This window comes from Etheostoma cragini, chromosome 23 (genome assembly GCF_013103735.1).
Source record: "Etheostoma cragini isolate CJK2018 chromosome 23, CSU_Ecrag_1.0, whole genome shotgun sequence".
Classification (NCBI taxonomy): domain Eukaryota; kingdom Metazoa; phylum Chordata; class Actinopteri; order Perciformes; family Percidae; genus Etheostoma; species Etheostoma cragini.
Window position 1 is genome coordinate 12,710,802 of NC_048429.1, and position 20,786 is coordinate 12,731,587.

Here is a 20,786-nt window from a genome sequence, read left to right on the forward strand (position 1 = left end):
AAAAAGTTACACGCGATCAAAACCGAGAAATGATGCATGATCCCAATTTCGAACCACCAGTGGTACATTGAACGCATTGTTTAACGCCCCCAATATTATTCGGTATTTCACATCAGCCTCCTCTTCTTATATACCATGCCTACCATCTGAAAAATAACACTGTGATTTTTTTGGGCAATCAATTACTGTGTTGCTGTGAAATGCAGATAGTTCACAAGGCAATTGCCATGATTTAGCTTTTCAATCCAACATTCAACATCCAGATTGAATCCGTAAAAAATAAAATGGTTTGGTTTTATTTTTGGGCACATAATTTGTACTGAGACTATGATGTGGAATTCAAACAATTTGTCCTCTCTTCAATCCAGTGTTAAAAATCCCATGGCATGACCATCTTTACTTTATGAGGTGTTTTTACATTTCTATGCGTTTCCCCAGACTGCCTATGGTCCCCCACTGGCTAGAAATGGCGATAGATAGAAACCGAGCCCTGGGTATCCTGCTCTGCCTTTGAGGAAATGAAAGCTCAGATGGGCCAATCTGGAATATTGCCCCTTATGAGGTCACAAGGAGCAAGATGACCTCCTATTTCTCTGCTTTGCCTGCCCCAAGAATTTGGCCCACCCATGAGAGAGAGACATCATGGCTTTCAAATGAGCAGAGTTGCAGTTGGTCAAGGCCACACCCCCAGCCTCAACCTTACCCCCTCTCTCCCTCTCCTCCTCAAAAGCTACAGACTCAGAAATGGCACATACTAAGGAAAGCTCATTGTGGGACTGGCTCTAGTGGCTGTTATTCTGCACCAAGGCTGAATTTGTAGAAAGAGATTTCAGGTATGGTATTAGGGGACCACTAATGTCTATATAAAAGCATTCAAAGAGCAACATATCATGGGACCTTTAACATTTTCTGACAGTTGGCCATAACCCAGAACATTCGACTATGAAATGGTATAATGAGACCACCTAATGGTGGTGTGACTACAATCAAAGTAAATCCTATTCCAACACCTCCTGCTGACATCTCTGACTACCTTAGATCCCACAGGGAATGGGCACACACGATAAATGCATGTGCACATGTGATGGTGTTCATGTATCTACTCCCACATGTAGAAGAAAGAAGATCCATTGTTAACATTGCAGATGACAAGGCTGCCAATGATTATTACACGCATAAGATAAATGTCTTGACCCTCCATCGCTCCATTGTCTGGTTGACCCGAGTGCAGTAGCTGGTGAAAACCTTGTGCCTGTAATTCTCCTCTTGCAGCAAATTAACATTTCAGCACAGCCATTTGACTAATGGAAATGTAGCCAAGGGATAATATGCCTTCCAGCAGCAGGAGTGAATGCTACTCCCAGGTAAACAACATGGGGGGAACAGAGTGACCCACCTGTTCCCCGCACCAATCTCTTTGCTGTCATTTACAAATGGGTAACAGGTTTGTTTGCTTGTGTTGCCTCCCAGCTTGGCACCATGCACAAAGCCAGAAGAAAAATTAAATAGAGAAAGAAATAATGCCCACAATAAAAAAGAAAAATTAGATACATAATCCTACATTTTCCACAACAGTATTTCATCTGCTTTTGTGCACCTGCACAATTCATTTTGGGCATAAAGTATACACCTGAACAGTTGAATCCTTATACCTGCATCAATAAATGTATGGCGAACTCAAAACTAATGAACCCAGCCTCAACCCTTGTGTTGTGTTCCCATCAACCATGAAAAAACCCTGTTTTGGTCACTTTTTTCAACTTTGTTATGGCTTATTCTGACATTTTTTGTCACTTTTTCAATGTTGTGGGTGCTTTTTGTGATGTTTTTGCCAAAGTTTTTATATAATTTTAATGTTGACCTTTTCAGCGCTTATTTTTATGGCCCATCTTTTGTGCAAAAAATAAATGAAAAACTGAAAATGGGTCAAATTTGACCCAAGGACGACATGAGGGTTAATAAGTCAGGACATAAAGACTGGGAAACTGGCAAAATCCCCCTAGCATCTCTAAATCTTAACATGTTGTTTTAATTCATACAAAATCTAAAGATAGCTGATGTTTTTAGTGTTTCCAGTTAGTTTTCAGTCTTTCTGCCAAGCCAAAGGGCAGCTGGCTGTAGCTTCATATTAACAGACAGACAAACATGCATTGATCCTCTCATCTCACTCTTGGCAAGAAAGCAATTAAGCATGTTTTCCAAAGTGTTGAACTACTCATTATTAACTCCGGCAGATGCTGAGTTCACATGAAGTATAGTGTTGCTCACTAGAGGTCTCTATTTTTGGCTTCACCAACTCAAATATTTCTCAAAAATATAATTATCAGAGGTTTTCAGGTAACCAATCAGCTTGTTGTTGCTGGGAGAAAAGTGACAGAAGAAAAAGGTACTGAGAAACCAAGATAATGAGCAGAAAGAATGTGGTGATAATATGTTTGTCACTTCAGTATGAGCCACTTGATTCAATATTGAAATAAAAAATACTGATAATTGTAGGTTTATGCTTCACATCTTACAACCCAAATAAACCAATGGAGTTAACTTTCCAGCCAGCAGTTAAAAATAATAAATAGCTTATGTGTTGGTTAGTCCTCCATGGCAAAGATTTGCTGAGATTGAGCACACATAACATGCATCCAATGACTCAATCTGTAATTCCCCGGGGTTGTTTGCCTGTCACCTGCCTCTGACCCCTATCATGGCAGATCATAGATTATCACCATAGTGATGAACTGGCTGGCCCATATTTAAACATGGAGCCTCTTTCTTTTTCTTCCCTGCCGTCCCCTCCACAAGATTCGACATTGCTTCTTTTTTGACACAAAAACACGCTGTATTTTGAAAAGAAAACCAGCAATGATTGTCACTTCTATGTACGGCAGGGCATTTTGGATTCTTCTGTTAGATTTACTTCTGTCCTCCAATTGCATACGTCTCTTTATGTTTCTCCCCCATCTCAATATTTCTCCTCCCCAATCCCCGCTAAGTAGGATTTCACACTGCATCCGTCGCAGCTGGGCGCTGCAGGTAGCTTATTTGCATAGATTGTTCAAGAATGGTAATTGAATGGGGTGCTCTCAGAAATCATGTTGGAAATCATTTTGCGCTGCTTTGTTGTGAGTATTGCTCTATTCACGGCAGATGAAAGAGGGTTTATTATCCCATTATGGGGCCTATGTAGCAGCGACGTGATGGCTAGCGTTTCCTCTCAATGCAATGTTTTACTGCGGGGAGAAACTTTTTAATAGGATCCCGACAATGACAATTATCTGCAGGCAATTCTCTTTCTTGTGAACGAGGTCCCATTAATTGCATTTACAGACTGAAATGAAGTATGGCGAATGCTTTAAGTCAACGACTCCCAAACTAATTTGCATGGTAATGAATATATTTCTCCGGGAATCTGAAATGATCCCATGTGAGCTTTTTGGAAGCACTGCTATGAGATGCTTGGAAATAGAAGTCTGGGAATAGGAGGTGAGCTGGAAGCAAGGCTCTAATCGAAGCCATTGTGTGTAAATTTCCCGTTGGTTCAAATCTGCCACGCTCAGTCTAAAGCCTGTACAAGGGCCATTTATAGAAGGTAAACTGTGCCTCCTTACAGAAGCTCAACTAACGGGCATTTGTTTTGCTGTAATAATACTGTGTCTCAGTGTAAACAAATCCCTAAATGGGTTAAGAACTTTTTGAATGGGATCATAAACTAATACAATGCTAAAGATTTACATGTAGAGTGGAGGATGATTTCATTTTGTCATCATGCTTTGGGCTGTTTGGCAATCTGCTAGCTCATCATCCATATTAGATCAAGAACAGCCACCTTGTTGTGTATTAGATCAATCCCAGACAGACAGGCAGCGGTCTAATCTCTCCTCCAGTTATAACCCTGCTCTAGCCTTTTCCCCTGCCTTCAGCTCCAATCTGAGACAACTTTCCTGACCACTGTGCTCAGCTATTCCTTCGCTCCCTTTCCATACTGTGTTTCAACCCCGATGCCCCGCTTCTATCTACACTCTTCCCTCTACACTGTACATTCCCTTCAGACCGTTCCGATCTGCTGCCCAAAGCTTTTTTTTCCTTCCTGCATTTTAATATCCTTACTTTACTTACTTTCTACTCGCTCCCGCAGCCCCGGCCTCCATATCACTCCCTTTCATATGTTCTGTCAAACCCCAGGACCTCTGTTTTGGCCAAACTTTACCCTGGCCTCTCTTTTAAACCATAGACCTCTTTATAACTTCAGTATCCTTGGCTTGGCCCATCTTTTGAACATTCTACTTTCAGTGTTGTTCTTTTTATCTCAACACTATGACTAAGTAATAGAGGAGAAGCATGAAGGGCAGGAATCAGTTTCTTGAAAAAAACTAAAATAAAAAACACAAAATGACAGGCCCGAATCCTCAAGGTGACTTTATGGATTCTCAGCGCAGCGTTAGGCAAGAGGCTTGTGCAGCCATGCAAGACCAACCACTAGAAGGCTAAATACAAAATAACCCTGAAAGAGATCTGGGGATATGGGATATGTGTCTGAGCTATCTAACAATCCCAGTCGGCTAGAATAGCAATATACAGTAAACTCAGGGAATGAAAGCATTTGGGAGGAATTTGTAGTTTGGAGGGTATTTCTTGCTTATATGGTTAGATGTGGCGCCGATTGGAAAGGTGCGATCATTTTCTCGTGATTTCCTATTGGAGTGCAAGCCCTAACCTGTTCTTATATTGTACCAAAATGTGTTGACAGTCAAATAAATGTAAATGCATGGAAGAACAGTCTGCCGAGCCACACTGTTGAGTGCTGCTTGAATTGGCTGGCTCCCAGCTGACTGAATAAAAATCTGGTTCGATCCAGGGGACAAGCAATGCCACGGAGCCTGTGTGTGTGTGTGTTAGCTGTGTAATGTGAAGAGGCGGAGGTGAGCTCAAGGGAATCCCTTCATAATCTACTCGACCATTCACGGTACCTTTCTTGCTCAGTCCATAATACCCCCCAAATGGGTTTTACTGCCCGGGCTCAAAGCTAGCCAGCGAGCTCTGGAGACAAAGTCCCATTCCGATGAAAAATGCCCAACTGCAAACAATGCAGCAGAGATGCGCACAAAAACTCACACACAAGTAAATGAAAAAGTGACTACGTCTGGCTGGGACGTAATTAGAAAAGGATGTGTTGGGTGGGTATCACTGTTGGCATATCAGTCGATATACCAGAAGTCCTATTTTCTCCCAAATTACCTGCCAATGTCTTCTCTAGATTTTTCTCAAACAAAGACACAATGCACTGGCAAGCCAGAAGTACTCGGAGATGGAGGGAATAATCGAGTGATTGCGAAATGGTAAGGAAGAGTGGAGATCATAGCTAAAGCAAATGCAAGCAAGAAGAAAGGAAGAAAAAAAAGAAAAGCATGTGATATTTAATGTAATGACAAGAGATTAAGTGAATGGCAGAAAGGAGAAAAAAAAGGAGTGTGTGAAGGAGCTGCACGCCCCCACTCTTTATTTTCTGCCTTGTAATTACTGGAATGATTTACGGCCGCTATCAGGAGTTTTCATAGCGTGAGAGATGGTCTTACACGAGCTGGGAAGTTTGTTGGAGCCACTGTTAAGTTTTGTCATTGCTGAATTATTGACATTCATGTTGTGTCTGTCTCCAATTCACAAACAATCCGGTCAAAACTTTAATTATAATTGGGAATGGGAGAACATGCTTTGCATAATAGCTTACTGTTTTAAGGATTCACATAGAGGGGTAGCATGTTAAATGGGCTCATTTGTGTTTTTCAAAGTCCTAAAGTACTGTTTGTCTCTGCCACGTCAGCATGGTCTAAATGGTTCCTGCAACATTGGTTAAATAGAGTGTTAAAATGTACCATATTGCTAAAGTTGTTCATTCAAATCATGCAAGGCCATTAATCTCTCTACTGTACATCATGCTATCTACAATCAAAGAAGAACTGAAACCTGGCCGATAACAACATGTTAAGGAAACTAGCATGCTAACTGAGCTATAAATCCATCTTCCTCATCTACCAGACCTTCACAAAGAATACAGTGTAACCACTAGCTTTTTGGCAGACTATATATGTATTGAGATCAGCGCCAGTATAGTCTTGTTTTTTTTTCCCAGTACAAGTTCAATTCTCAGAATGTAAACTTACACAAGATAAGAATAGTTTTTGCTCAAAGCCTCGGTAAACACCTGGGTTATCTCACTGGAGAACACAGTGCGTGCCACACATACTCACACAGGTCTAGTTCTGTGTTACTTAGCTACCTATCTTGATTTTTAATTAGTTTCTTTTTTACCTTTATCACTAAACTCATTCTTCAAAATGTGCATCCCCTTTAATCTCTCCCTCTCTCCTTTTTTCTTTCTGCAAGATGTCAGAATGGACAGTAAGCTACAGGGAAGCAGAGTCAATCATGCATGCAGTATTTGTACCTGGTAAAGCGATTTCTCATTTGTATAATTCCAGTATTCTTATCCAGATTGATCTGAGTGGGATAATGCACAAAATCACAACCTGGGCATGAAAACAGATAATTGCATTAATAATAACTCCTCCTGCGTCACACAATTGGGCTGAACTGTGAAGCAAATTGCTATACATCAGTTCATTATTTATTTGTAAATGCCAGAACTACCAGAGTGGACTTAGTCAAACACATTCACAAAAACAAATCATCATGCTCCCTGTTCATTCGTTGTTTTCATACGATGAATATGAAAGGCATACAATGCCAGAGAGATAATTAGTTTCAGTCAAAGATTTGTGCAAAGATCAACTGTTTCACGCCTATAAGACAATTAGTAAAAAGTCTCCTTATTCTTGTAGTTGAGGCAATACTGATTCCTAACCTGAAGACAGGATTTTGTCTTGGCTGACACTAATGCAACACTGTCACTTACTTTACCCCACTTGTTTGTTTATCTACTAATTTAGAGGACTTGGGTTGAAGACTGTCATCCAGATTTCACCATCAGATGCAAGCTTCAGCAAGTTAGCACAGTTAAAGTGACAAGCCCGCATGTGTGTGTGTGTGTGTGAGTGTTTGTGTGTGTGTCCCCAGGTGAGACTCCAGCCTTTCTCAATCTGTAGGTGGACAGCTGATAGGATTCTTCTTCAACCTCACTTGGCCTTATGAGTGTGTCTGCGTGGGTTTTTATGTGTGTGCATCCATCAGCGGCTGTGTATGCAAACCTGACAGCATACCTGTGTACTAGATTTGTGGCTGTGTATGTCTGTATGTGTGTTAGTTTGACTTTGTGCATGGCTGTCACACCGTTGGTAGCTTCTGGGTGTGAATAGGGACAGTCCTGAGGCTGACAGCCCACGGAGGGAGGAAATATTGAAGAGGTGCAAAGCTTCACATTGGCAAAATTGAGTGACGGGACAAAGCTGTCAGGTCTCTTTTTGCCTATCTTTCTATTTCTGCCCTTCGCTGCTCCCTCTCTTATTTTGTCTCCATATCTTTTTCTGTGTCACCTTGCTTGCCTCGAATCAGCAGTAAGCGCTGCCTCTCCAATTTTGTCTCTTCTCTCAGAAGTAATTGCACATGAAGAATTTCTGACAAGTTAAAAAAAAAAAAAAAAAAGTAGACCTTATAATTCATTGCAGTCCTAATCTGATGAAATTCTTTTAAGCACAGTTTAATAAGGGGTGACATGAAAATAAGGACAGTAGCTCTGATTTTAACCAGTATGTTTAAAAAAAAAAAAAAAAAATTACCCGGAAATTAAAGCTGGCAGTCAGCACCGACGCTGTCATTTCACATCCAGAATAATAAGAAAAAGTGTCACAGTCCAAATACTTAAGCTTACTCTGTAAAGCCTTTCCTGAGACAGGAACCCACAGTGGTAGGAGAAATAAAGCCTATATTTTAATGATTCTTCTTGGCAAAAATAAAAACTTACTTACTAAGCATTACTCTACAGTTTTCATAGTAGTCTCACACCACTTGGTGAAATGGTCATATTATTTGGATTTATTGATTTGCAGACAGGTTGGTGGTCACGTTAATGTTGTTTATTTCGTGTAAAGGTCACGCATTTCAAACGTGACCATTTACGGAACTGCCACGACACTGGGCTGCTCTGGGGCACGCAACAACGGGGAAATGAAGCGCCACACGCCGGACGGTGACAACAACTCGCGCCGGGACATGGTTCATGGTCTCTGGGGGACGCAACAAACGCCTGCCCCAACAACGGGAGGAACCCTCACACGCAGGACACACAGACAACAACGGGACGGTTGTGGTTGGGAAGAAAAACAACGCAGTGTTGTTTGCCCCATCCACCCTCCCGACCAACCTCCTTACGCAGATTTTTTGGCTTTTCACTACTACTCGCTACCGTAATCGTTCTGTGATCACGAAATAGGCTTCCCATTGAAATACATTACATAAAAAATCGTAATCAGCACGTGAAAATAACGATATTAACATGACTTGTACACAAATCAATAGATAAAATAACGTGACAATTCACCAAACCTTCACTTAGAAACTCACAGCCTGTTTCCAAACAAAGTTTGGGTAACCACAAAATGGTAATTGTGCTTCAATAATGTGTGGGGCAGCCATGGGGCAATGTCCCATACTAGCAGCCAAAAATCTGCTATTTTATCTGCTTTTATATGTTCAACTGTTTTAACTGCTCTTTAATGTTTACCTTTAATGTGGTAATTTAACTTGTACTGCACTGGGGTAATTTAACTTTTATTATAAAAAAAAGAAAAAGTAAAGCACTTTGAATTGTCCTGTTGCTGAAATGTGCTATACAAATTAAGCTGCCTTGCCTTGTAAGCAAAATGACCAAAATGCATGCATTTAGTTCATAGAGACAGTAATTAGTCAATAAATTACAAATATATGGTACTAAAAGTTAAATGATTAAACTGTTGGTTCATTCTACAGTAATACATCCCTGTATAAAGAGAATGTCCATGTGTTTATTTTCTTATACATACTGTTTAATACGGTCTTTCATATGTGTGTATTATGTGTGTGTTATGATATGTCATAATAAATTTTACCTTAAAGAAACAGTTTGCAATGCTGCTTGTATTTCCGTGTATTAGCCACAGTCAGAGGCAAAGTCCGCATGCTCTATTTACAGCACCTACTATGCAATAGTTTTCAAGCCATTTGGGGGAAAAAACATGACAGTTGACAGGAAAAACAATCATCCTGTAGAACCTATATCCTATTTTGTATCTAAATGTTCTCCTAATCTCAACACAACAGGTTGAGACAATGTTGAGAAAGACTAACATAACTTTGCCACCTAAAAAGAGGCGAAACTTGTGTGATGTTACTGATGAGTAGGAAGAGTAGGAATTTGGCACAAACAGCATTACTAATCTTTAAACCATATTTGGTAGAGTTCACAGAAAGAATGGCAATATTTTCCCAATAACAGAACTTTTGCTTCATTGATTTGCCCGTCCAATCAGAGAGACTGAGGGGGAAATGACACCCAGCTGAAGTTATTTTAAAACCTTAAAAGATCTGGGATTTGGAGAAAACATTCGGGGCTGGAGCCATAGAAGCCACCTGATTACTCCGCCCCAGCTCCCAGTGTTGGAATGTTAAGGATCCCCACTATATATTCATGTTCAAATTGGCATACAACAAAGAAGGCATACAAATCAGGCTGGATAGAGAGAACATTACCAGCAAGTCATTGTATTTCCACCGACAACAGCGGGGTGGGTGGTGCAAACTGTTTAATTTCCTTAACAAGCCTTCTTGAGGCAGAATCAACATACTTTATTGCATTTGAAAGGATCCAACAGCACGATCACATAGAGGCTAAAGGCGGTGCCCGTGGAGAGTCACTCTCTGGCTTCACACTAGTTGACAGAACACAGCAAACAGTACTTTACCGGCAGCAGCAATGTGCCACAGGTAGGAAGAAAAGGCAGTTGTAGGAATCCAAACACAGCTGGATGTTTGCATCAGCATCAGGAGAAGCTGGAAGCGGGGTACCACAGGTGCAGCTGGCTGAATTGATAAAGAGGATGATGATTAGCGATTGATTTCTGTATGAGTACGGTAAGTAAGAGGAGAGGTAGCTCTAGGCTTATTTCATTTGATAAAATTAATCAGGAGGGAGTTGCCTCCTAGAGTTAAGCTCATAAGATAATGAAGGAAAGCTGGAACATTTTTGAATGGAAAGGAGCCAGGAGGCTGATGAATAAAGAAAAGCATGGGAGCGAATGAAGTACAGAATATCAAGCTCCATAGGAGGACATCGTATGAGCGGGGATGTGTGCAGTCTTCGAAAACAGACCTGCAACTGTAAACCTTCCCCTAATAGGAAGATAAAATACAGTGAAATGGAATATCAAATCCCTTATTGTGCTAATGATTGCTTTTTGGTGCTACGGTAGACGCAACATTCTGGTACTGCACATGCAGGTTTGTTTACCTGGGATTAAATTTCTCTGTCGAGGTGAATTCTGCAAGTGCTTATGTTGACACAAGACAGACAGTAACACACACACACACACACACACACACACATACACACACACACACAAAGCCACTCTCACACACCATGGTAGACCACATGCAAACAGCAGAGAAGTCACAGGGTAATGGGATAATCCATCACCAGCGGCTGCATGCTGCTGCTGCATGGTCTTAGTCAAGGAAACCCACCCATGGAGACACCGAGGCAGCAGGCTGGAGGGAAGCAACCGCAAGGTACCGATTTAGAGACCAGAGGTCATAAATGGTGAGTGGGAGGAGGAAGCGCCGGCCGGAAATCTTTTGCCAGAATTGTCGAGTGATCACTGTACGGGGAGTGTTTGTGTATGATTAGTTATACAGCAAAAGGGCAAGAATCCAATATCAAATCAAACAGATTTAAATACAAGTTTTTTTGTATTTAAAAAAATGTATGTCTTATGTTTATTTTGTGCTCTCTCAATTATGTACGCCAGCCCAAATGAGGCCTTAACCTCAATATCACTAATAGCTGACTGAAGGTTTTAATAAATAACTGAAAGACTGTCTTGATAGCCCAGTTTCACTCCTCCATTATTTTCTACATTCTTCCGAGTTTTGTATGTATGGAGAGTTATGTATATTCTGATTCCACACAGACACACACACCAACTTCTACTACAATAAAAAACACACACCTGCTGCCATGGAACTAAGGTCTGAGCTCTTCAGAAGCTGACATGCCTTGATGCAATTCAATCTCAAGCTCATTTGAAACATGTGTTGCTGGAAACATGTGGCCAAATCCCCAAGGAAAATTAAATTTGAGTAGATTTAATAGAGCTGTATCGGGCAATGAATAAACCTATCGTGGAATTGGCCCTCCATCCATCGTCCAAATGGAGGCAGGTGATCAGCAAAGGCATGGCCTGCAGATACAATTACCAAAGAGCTGAAACTGTGGGCACACACAGAGGCAGACATGAAGACGCTGTACAACATGTGCATTTTCAAATGAAAACTGGAAAGAGCAGTGCACTGAAATCAATGTACTACACACATCCAAACTGGAAAGACGAGCACAGTTTAAAGGTCACGACAAATTCGAGAGAAACACACGCATGAACACACTGCAGTATTATGCACATGCTTGCAGAGAGTTACACAGCCTCACTCGCACACTGATCCCCAACCTCCTTAGTCATTCATGCCACGAACAGACAGATCAATTCCTTACCCGTGTATTCGATAGTAACCACATTAATCCACCACTGGGCAAAGTTGGTGTGTCTACCACACAGGCACTCAGTCAGTAACTCTGCTGGCTTGGGATCAGTATTGGTTTACTGAGGGAGTCTGAGGGAGAAGCGGGAGAGGGATGGAGAAGAATGAATGACTTCAAGGCTCCCTAAAATGTCACTATGTATTTCTGGATAACTTTTCAAAGACGCCTGGTTATGTGCACCGCATCAAACTATTAGGTAAGGCAAAGTTCAGGCAATTAGTCATTTGTGAAGAGAATGTCACCCCAAGATGACCAATGACCATTGACCAAATATGAAATATGTTCAGAAACAAAGACCTCTAGTGGCTGTAGAAATAATAACTTATGTCACCAAAAACATTGGAGCGTTGATTCTTTCCCAAAACTAAGAGTCAGCACTGTTTTTTTTACCTATAATTGTTCCCCAAACTTGACAAAGTGCTTATTCTAACCATGACCAAGCTCTTTTCCTTACTCTAACCAAGTCATTTCAGTGCCCAAACACAACCAAATTGTAACCTAAGAGGTGTCGGTTTCAGAAGGCACAGACAAGCATCATCCTGCTGATAGTGGGGCCCTGATCAGAAAACGCTTACATGTGTCATTGGTGAGTTAAATCACAAACAATGCATTAGGGATCGACCAGCTTTTCAAGGCTGATACCAATGCTGATTATTAGCAGTTCATAAAACCAATAACTGATATTTGGATCCGATATGCATATAGAGTACAGTGAAAATGAAAATGTTTGATTCGAAATTAAGATTTTGGAATGTTACAAACAACACAAAACTTTGTTTGGATGCTTTAAGCAATTATGTAATACATTTTACGTATAAAATTAGTTATAGACAGTCAGATAGATTTGTTTGCGGGACATTAAGTCAGACTCAGTGGGGAGTGAAACCGAAGCAGAGGGACAGACACAGAGCTGTAGCCGAGCCAAAGCAGCACACTTTTGACATGAATTAACTTTATAGGTTGTCAGGACAATAAAACGCAGACACAGATAATCTGCAATCTGGCAAAAAACGGGCTAACAATCGGTCTATCCCAACAATGCATTACAAATAGCTCCCAGAGATGTGTGATTTATTTTCTCTGTTCTGTGGTGGTTACTCATTTAGTTCTTGGTAGCCTATTGTACATCATTTCATCAAATGAAGAGTTTTACTGAACAACAGTAAAACTGTTAAGCAGAACTAAAAACTGAAAGCAGAGCTAACAAGCCTGCTAACAGCTGGGGGTTAGTCATAGCTAGTAAGGTAACAGGATGGTAAATTTACACAGATTATAACATACAATGTGAACAAACTATCCCTCTTTTGTGAAGCTTTGTATACTCTGACAGAGGAGGATAAATCAAAGTGGATGAAGCAACCCAGCGGAAAAAGCTACGATAGCTTCCTCCGGCTCTCCATTCCTTCCAAAGGTCAGCCCTGTTAATATTACTTGCTATTCACCAAAGGAGGTATTTATGCGTCAAAAGTTCACCAAAATAAACTTGAGACCAAAAAACATGTCTTCAACCCTCCCCAAACAAATCCAAAAAACAAAATTTCACCATTTCAAAATGCTGGTGTGACCAAGCCTTACAGCAGTTTTATTTAGCTTATCTGTATCTCAGAGATGAATTACTGTGCCGGACATGTTTTTTTATTCTACTAACCAACTTTAATACAATTATGCAGCAGATTATGGATGTCTCTGCACTTCCAGACTTCAAGACTTGTTCACACCACCTGGTTTTCTTCTCAAAACTTACTAAGTGTTCTCACCTTGTTTCCAAATGGAAAGAAACTCTCCGGAATTCACTGAAAGAAGGACAATTTGAGCAGCCGTGCCAGTGTGCAAGATGCTGGCAAACTCCTTAATGAACCCATTACAGCCAACATTCATTTCCCTGACTGAATTCAAAGAAAGACGACTTTCCTGGAAAGCACAATCCTCCCTCTCTCTCAGCACTCATTTAGCTCAAGTATATATTCTCTCCTTGGCCCAGAGGTACTTCAATCGTCAATAAACAAGGAAGGCGAGAGGCTGATTCCTGAAACTGACACGACCTGAAAAGAGCCACTAGCTTTAAATCAGGCTGTAGTTTTTACTGCTTTGGCTAGGACTACAGTGTGGGTTCAAATACTGTTAAACATGTTATTCCATTAGAAAATCAAGTGTTATTTAGTGTAACTGGTGCAAAAAGCTTTACATTTTATAGTTAGAGGCTCACTACATGAGACATTTTGGATTTTGCTGAATGAGTGAAAGGGTGGAGTATTTTAACACTTCGCTTTGGTTTAATTGAATCACATAAAAAGGGAAATATCTCTGATGATTACAGCCATTTCCTCAGAGATAAATGTGCTAGTGCGTGAAAAAAGTTTGACCAAGTCACTAGTTTTCCTTGTTTGCAATCTTGCCTTCACTCGCTCTCTGCCTCTCTAAATTAGTCTTAGGAGATTTTGCAAGCTTTTTTTTGTTATTGATTTGAATTAAGGAGCTTCAAAACATAGCTGAATGGATTTTAATCCCAGCATAAATTCGAGACAATCACACGCTTTGAAATGAGCAAAGCTGCTGTTCAGGATGGATTACACTTTGAGATCATCAGCTTCGCTGATATGCATGAGTGGACCAAGTGTGCCTGCGAGTGTGTGTGTGTGTGTGTGTGTGTGTGTGTGTGTATATTACTTAGTTTGTGTGTGTGCAAGGATTTGCGTGTGGCTCTCATGGCCTTCTTACAGAGTGTAAGCAACTGCACCTGTGCCCTATGGCTTTCCAGGAAAACTACCCCCCCCCCCCGCCGGGGTTCAATACCTTTTTCCTCTCACTATCCACCTGCCTTAGTTTGTCTTCCCTTCGGGATCCTCACATTCTTAATTCATGCCGTATAAATCATTTAGCAGCACAACTGCTCGATGCAGTTGCCATTCTTAAGCGATGTGAGGAAGTAAAGCAAACAAACCACGATTCACAAATCACTTCCTCCCCTGATCCGGCCTATCATATCCTGAGACAAAGCCGTGGTCACAACAACACTACTAATATGGAATAATTGTGAAACTCCCTTGAAGCTTAGTAGGAGCTTTGCAGGTGTTTATTGAGATTACAAATCAGCTTTCATACTTCTAATGCCTTCCAACCACTTTAAAATTGGAATGAGTAATAATGCTGCTGCATTTCTTGATTGTATTCTGTTTTTTTAAATTATAAATGCAATAAACAAAGTCAAGGTAATTACTTATTTTCTTGGGGGTGGTACACTGAATGTTGGCCTGTCGACCCACTCGCGTTTTCTCCAGCGCCAGATCGCCAGACCGACAATTGTGGTTTCAAGTGAAATGTAACGAGTGGGTGGATTGCTATTACATTTGTTACACACATTCATATCCCCTTCTGGATGGATTGTAACTACACCGATTTTACACATCAAAATATGTGTGCAGGTCTCAGAGAGTGCTACTGCATATTTAAAAACAAAGAGTAGTATAAAGCCTTATGTGGATCCAGAGGGAGCTAAAAAATCTGATAAATCACTTGAGTCAACATCACTTGGGGCTAAAGACTACAAGTTTAAAAATGAAAAGAATCTGGGGCTGAGTAAGAAAGAAGTGAGCTTGACAGACATCTGTTGCCCGGTGCTCAGCTCAGCTTGAGGCTAGCAGCTTGAGGCTACATTAGTCGCTACTCAAAAAACACACCCCAATGTACGACAGGTCAAAACTGTAGGGGTTCAAGTTGTATTGAATTGTAAGTATTGTAAGAGCCAGGTTTTGACAAGGAAAAAGAAAGCATGGCATAAAAAGCCAAGATCTCTCTTTCAACTGCAGCGATTTTGATCCTTATTTCTTTCATTTTAAACTTACATTTTCATCTACTGCCATCAACATTCAACATTTCAAACTAATGGCATTCCCATCAGCCTCAACTTTGTGTTTAAGACGTTTAACCAATACGGTGATTACAGTGAACATTACATATGCTTAGCATCAGCATGTTAGCACTGTCATTGTGAACATGCTGATATTAGCATTTAGCGCAACACATAGCTGTGCCTAAGCACAGCCTCACAGGGCTGCTAGCGTGGATGGAGACTCTCTATAAGTGACAAAAAGATAGCAGTAGCCATGGCCAAATCATGTCACCTTTAATTTAAAAACAAGAAATGAAACAAACAGCTCATATCTTATAATCAAAGTCTGGATGATGAAACTTCACAATAAAATGCCAGTTTAAGGCAATCAAAGACAAATTTGATTTGTTCTAGGCAATCTTGGAACTATAAAGCAAAAGGCACAGGCTTTGACTGTCTGGATGCAGATGCAAAGGGACATTTTTATTTATGATTACTCTGTATTCAACAACAATGTGTATGCAGGTGGTGTTCTTCTGTTTGACAATTTCATGACTGCAGTTATCTTAAATGGTCATATTTGGCTGATTCGTGTGCATATAAAGTAAAGAAGAGCCACATTTGAGATGGAAAAGTAAAGGAATTTAGTTGATGCTGTCCCCCAGGAATCCTATCATAGCAGGTTGGTGTAATTGGTTCCAGCCCAGCGCTGCCTGGGCCCATTTAGATAATAAAATGGCCTGCAGTCTCAAGACTCATATATACAGATGCAAATGCTGTGTATGCACACATGCACACACAAATAAACACATGCAGATAGAAAGGACAATATTTGCATAGGCTCAAGTGCACAGCCCTGCCTCAACTGAACTCTATGGGTGGATGTGGATTGATCGCAGTGAAAAATGAAGGCACTGGTAGCTGCTTTCATCTAAAACTGCTTCATGTGGTGAATACACTCTACCATAAGGTCTTTTTCAAGATCAACTTGCCAGGAAATGGGGAACCTGCTTTACCTCCGCAATAGCGTGGCGTTTTGTTGTTTAAAAATATACATTTCTTTCTGACCCTCTGCTGGGAAAGTAAAGAAGAACTCCCTGTAGGAGGAATAAAAGCATCACTGAGAACTCATGAATCATTTTTCATCTTGTTAGGAGCTGTATAGGATGACCTTTACCAGTGCGTCTGTGTTTACCTGCCAGCCGCTGGGTCTATTGTGCAGTTTATAGGGCATGCAGCTCCTACAAACTGTTAGTCGAGACTAAGGTCAGATTGAGTCATTTTCTAAACCACTGGGTGCGTGACTGGCCCTATGTGTGCACACATAACGTTACTGTACTGTATGCATGAACTTACATACACATAAATGGTAAAGATGCAGTGAATGGCTCGCGCTGCTGCTCAAGGGTTTGCTGAAAAACTGCAAAACCAATGTTTTAAAAGGAGATATAAACAGAATATCAGCAGATTAGTAAATGAGTAAAGTACATGAAACTGCATTAGGGTAGTTTTTAGTATCCAACATTAAATTCACCAAAACAATTGCAGTTTGCATTTTTAGGGTTTGAAGACAACTGCATAGATTAAAATTACAGTGTATCTGTTGCGTGAAACGTGCGGGTAAAAAAAACTTCTGACACACTTGGGGTCTAGACTGGGGATAACAGAGCTGCTTGCATAGACCTGTCCAGGGACTATGGGTGGAAAATATCAAGTGTGCTTCAACCTGGTGCAATGCATCTCTCCTTGTTCTTATACAAGGTTAATGTTTATTTGTATACTGTCCCTCTGTAAGTTAAAGGTCACATGGCATGAAAATGTCACTTTATGAGGTTTTCTTACATTAATATGAAAGCTCATAGGGGCTGATCTGGAATCTTCCCCTTATGATATCATAAGGATTAACTCCCCTTTCTCGGTTTTGCCCGCCCCAACAATTTGGCACCCCATGAGAAAGAGAGAGACATGATGGCTTGCAAAGAAGCAAGTCATGGCAGTTGATCAAGGCCACACCCCAAGCCTCCCCCTCCCCCCTCCCCCACCTCTCTCTCCTCTTCAAAAGCTACAGACTCAGAAATGGCACATACTAAGGAAATCTCATTGTGGGGCTGGCTCTAGTGGCTGTAATTCTGCACCAAGGCTGAATTTTGGGAAAGAGACTTCAGATATGGTATTGGGGACCACTAAGGTCTATATTAAAGCATCCGTAGAGCAATATGTCATGGGACCTTTAAATTACATTATAACAGAAGGCGAGGCATATTTTAAAGACGCTGTAATTGCATACAAAGTCTATGGAAAGTACCAAGTCGTAAAGATTTTTTGTGTGTACACAAATTCCTGCATGCATCTGTTTCTACATGCAACGGGCCATTATACAGAAGTAATAACACTTGACTACTGAGGGTTGGTGTACCCACACAGCATGCCAAATGAACTCTGCAGAAACACAAAGCAGTCCCAGAATGGGTACAGGTGGACATCTACCAAAACACAGACCCACAGGCTTGCAAGCAAAACCATGCAAATACCACTTGCTCCAATAAACTCATATGTGCATTCCATCTCACAGAGCAAGCTGGATGTCATTTATTTAAACACAGGTCTAACATTTTAGTGTCAGATTTGCTAAAAGCCTCAAATCTCCATGCAACTATGTTATAATCAAACCACTTTCTCAAGTGTGAGTAATCACAGGAACAAGGCATTCTTTAAAGATGTATGAATAGCCAATCTTCTTGCAGTGTGAAAAATAGCTCTAAGGTGCGATTCTATGAATTTTAGTGTACAATTTTGGTTAAATTGCCACATGTTTATTTCTAGTTTGAATACCGCAAGTTATAATCAAACCGCTCAACCTGGAACTTTCCACTCCATAATCTAACCATTTGGCATCCAAGGATCCATTGTTACCATCTTGACAGACAGTTAGAAGTATCTGTGAAAATGGTGACTATGTCATGCAATCTGTTTAAGGCAAGTTATTCCTGTTTAAATCAAGCTATTGTATGTTTTTTTTTTTTTGAGTGCGCCCACTGGAAGGAATTGCACTTAATCTTCCTAAGACACATGAAACAGGTTTTGTCACGCGCACAAACCAGCATCCCTCCATGCACTTAACAGATGTCATCCCATTACATCTACTTTAATTGCTCCTAATTTCTGCCTTGTAATTGCATGTCAATCTAAGCCAATGTGGATTGCCTGTGACTCGCGCAAAAGTTTGTTTCCCGCCCCCCACACATAGAGTTGAGCCTTGCACATCTTATGCTTTGAGATGTCAGCTCCAGATGCCTATTCACATCCTAAAAACTATTCTACTGAAAGCACAATAAAACAAGCTTTGGTTCAAACCAAGACATGACCCAGTTCATCCCACGGCAGCAGAGTCGGCTTGTCTAAGACTATTATACCTCCCGCTGCCAAAGGTTCTCATTTGACCTTCTATACAAATGTTTTGTTTTCCATTTGGAAGATCTGAGTTGCAGACCATGAATAAATACAATGAACAGCATTGTAGCTATCTATTCGGTGATACCAGTGCCGATGTGCTACTTTAATTCAATCTGATCCATTGATTTAGTGATGGTACAGTGGGTTATTATAGGTTATGTCAAGTGGATCTGATTCATTTGTTTTTGAAAACTCTGAGAAACAGCACAACCCGTTTAAACAGGTTTTCAAGGGTTGATCTGTGACCAGACAGAGAAGAGCTTATATCAACCACCAGCCTGATGGTCTGGTTATGGATTCAATACCATAGTGCAGCCATCTGCCCCACTTACATAAATACATACATACATACATACATACATACAGTATTAATATTGTAAAATTAAAAAATATGGCAAACTGAAATAAACACACGTATTCCTAATTTTACCAACTAGCAATGACCAGTGCTTCCTGTAATTCCCAAAGCAAAGAAAATATTAAGATGACAATATTGTACACAAACTCAACGGTGTACACACACACACAAAAGCCTCTCTCAAGCTGTTGTCTTTAGAAAATGCAAATTTTGCTAATGGCAGAGGCAGTTAGATCGTGATGGTTAGAATTGCAGTTTGTCATCATCAGATGACTTGGAGACTTTCATTTAACACACACCCACCCCCACCCCCACCCCCACCCACCCCCACACACACACACACACACACACACACACACACACACACACACACACACACACACACACACACACACACACACACACACACACACACACACACACACACACACACACACACACACACACACACACACACCGTGTGAGTTTCTTTTCCTGGTAAAGAACTTTTCTGGATAACCATGGGGTAAATTGTGGAAGAATCATCTGGGTCAGTATGAAACATCATGACATATAAATGCAAGGGGTCGGAAAGGAAATGACACAAAGACGCCCACACACTTACAAGCAGAATAAGGAAATACAGCTGCCAACACACAGAGACAATCATTTTAAACCACAAAGTCTTTCCATGGAAGTGTTTCACAATTTGAAGTGTAGGTCAAGCTAGCTCTTTAAAAAGTCTAATCGAATATGTTCAATCTTGAAAAAAATTCCAGGGGGGAGTTAGCCGTGCAGTAAAGAGAAACTAGAAAGAAACTCAGAGTGCTGTTGAGGCTGACTAGCGGTAGCATATCCCCTAAAGCTAACGCGCTAGCAGTTAGCTTGCCAAACTAACTACCATCTTCCTATGGTAGAATATCTATGTTCCCAGGGTCCCATGTTTCCCAGCTCAATATTATGTTAAAATGACACACTCAGAGCTTTAAAAAGTTTATGTTCTCAGCAATGTTTATTTTCTCTTGGTTAAAATGTTGAAATTCTCCACTAACAGCATTCAGCATACTGAGGTTATGCTCCTCAAATTTGCGGACAGTTTTCTTGAATTAAAGACATTGATAATTCCTCAGTGGCTGGACAGATTTTTAACATTCAAACTTCAATTGAAACATCTGCGTCCCGTGTTTTTTTTTTAAATTTGAACTGTGGGGGCTATCATCCCTTACCAATCAGAGACAATAGTAGTTTATATTACTTATACATACTTAATATTTGTAAATCTTTTAAGCCATTGTAAAGTGTGTCTTATCTGTTATATTCAGGGAATAAAGAGCTGGGGAACATAGGGATAACCATGTCTCTATGTCCTAGCACCCCTAGCATTCCACGAGGATGCACAGGTAAACCTGCTAGTGTGACCAGGCCTCAAAACT

General features: G+C 40.7%; 2 long non-coding RNA genes across 2 annotated transcripts in view; one reads left to right on the top strand and one right to left on the bottom strand.

Moving 5' to 3' along the window:
* Positions 1 to 9,491, top strand: part of LOC117938855 — a 10,717-nt gene extending 1,226 nt beyond the window's left edge. Inside the window, exons 2-3 of the long non-coding RNA XR_004655493.1 lie at positions 3,461 to 3,462; positions 9,334 to 9,491. This is a non-coding gene — a long non-coding RNA (uncharacterized LOC117938855). The remainder of the gene's footprint in view (positions 1 to 3,460; positions 3,463 to 9,333) is intronic.
* Positions 1 to 10,548, bottom strand: part of LOC117938856 — an 11,882-nt gene extending 1,334 nt beyond the window's left edge. Inside the window, exon 1 of the long non-coding RNA XR_004655494.1 lies at positions 10,512 to 10,548. This is a non-coding gene — a long non-coding RNA (uncharacterized LOC117938856). The remainder of the gene's footprint in view (positions 1 to 10,511) is intronic.
* Between the last annotated feature and the right edge of the window lie 10,238 nt (positions 10,549 to 20,786).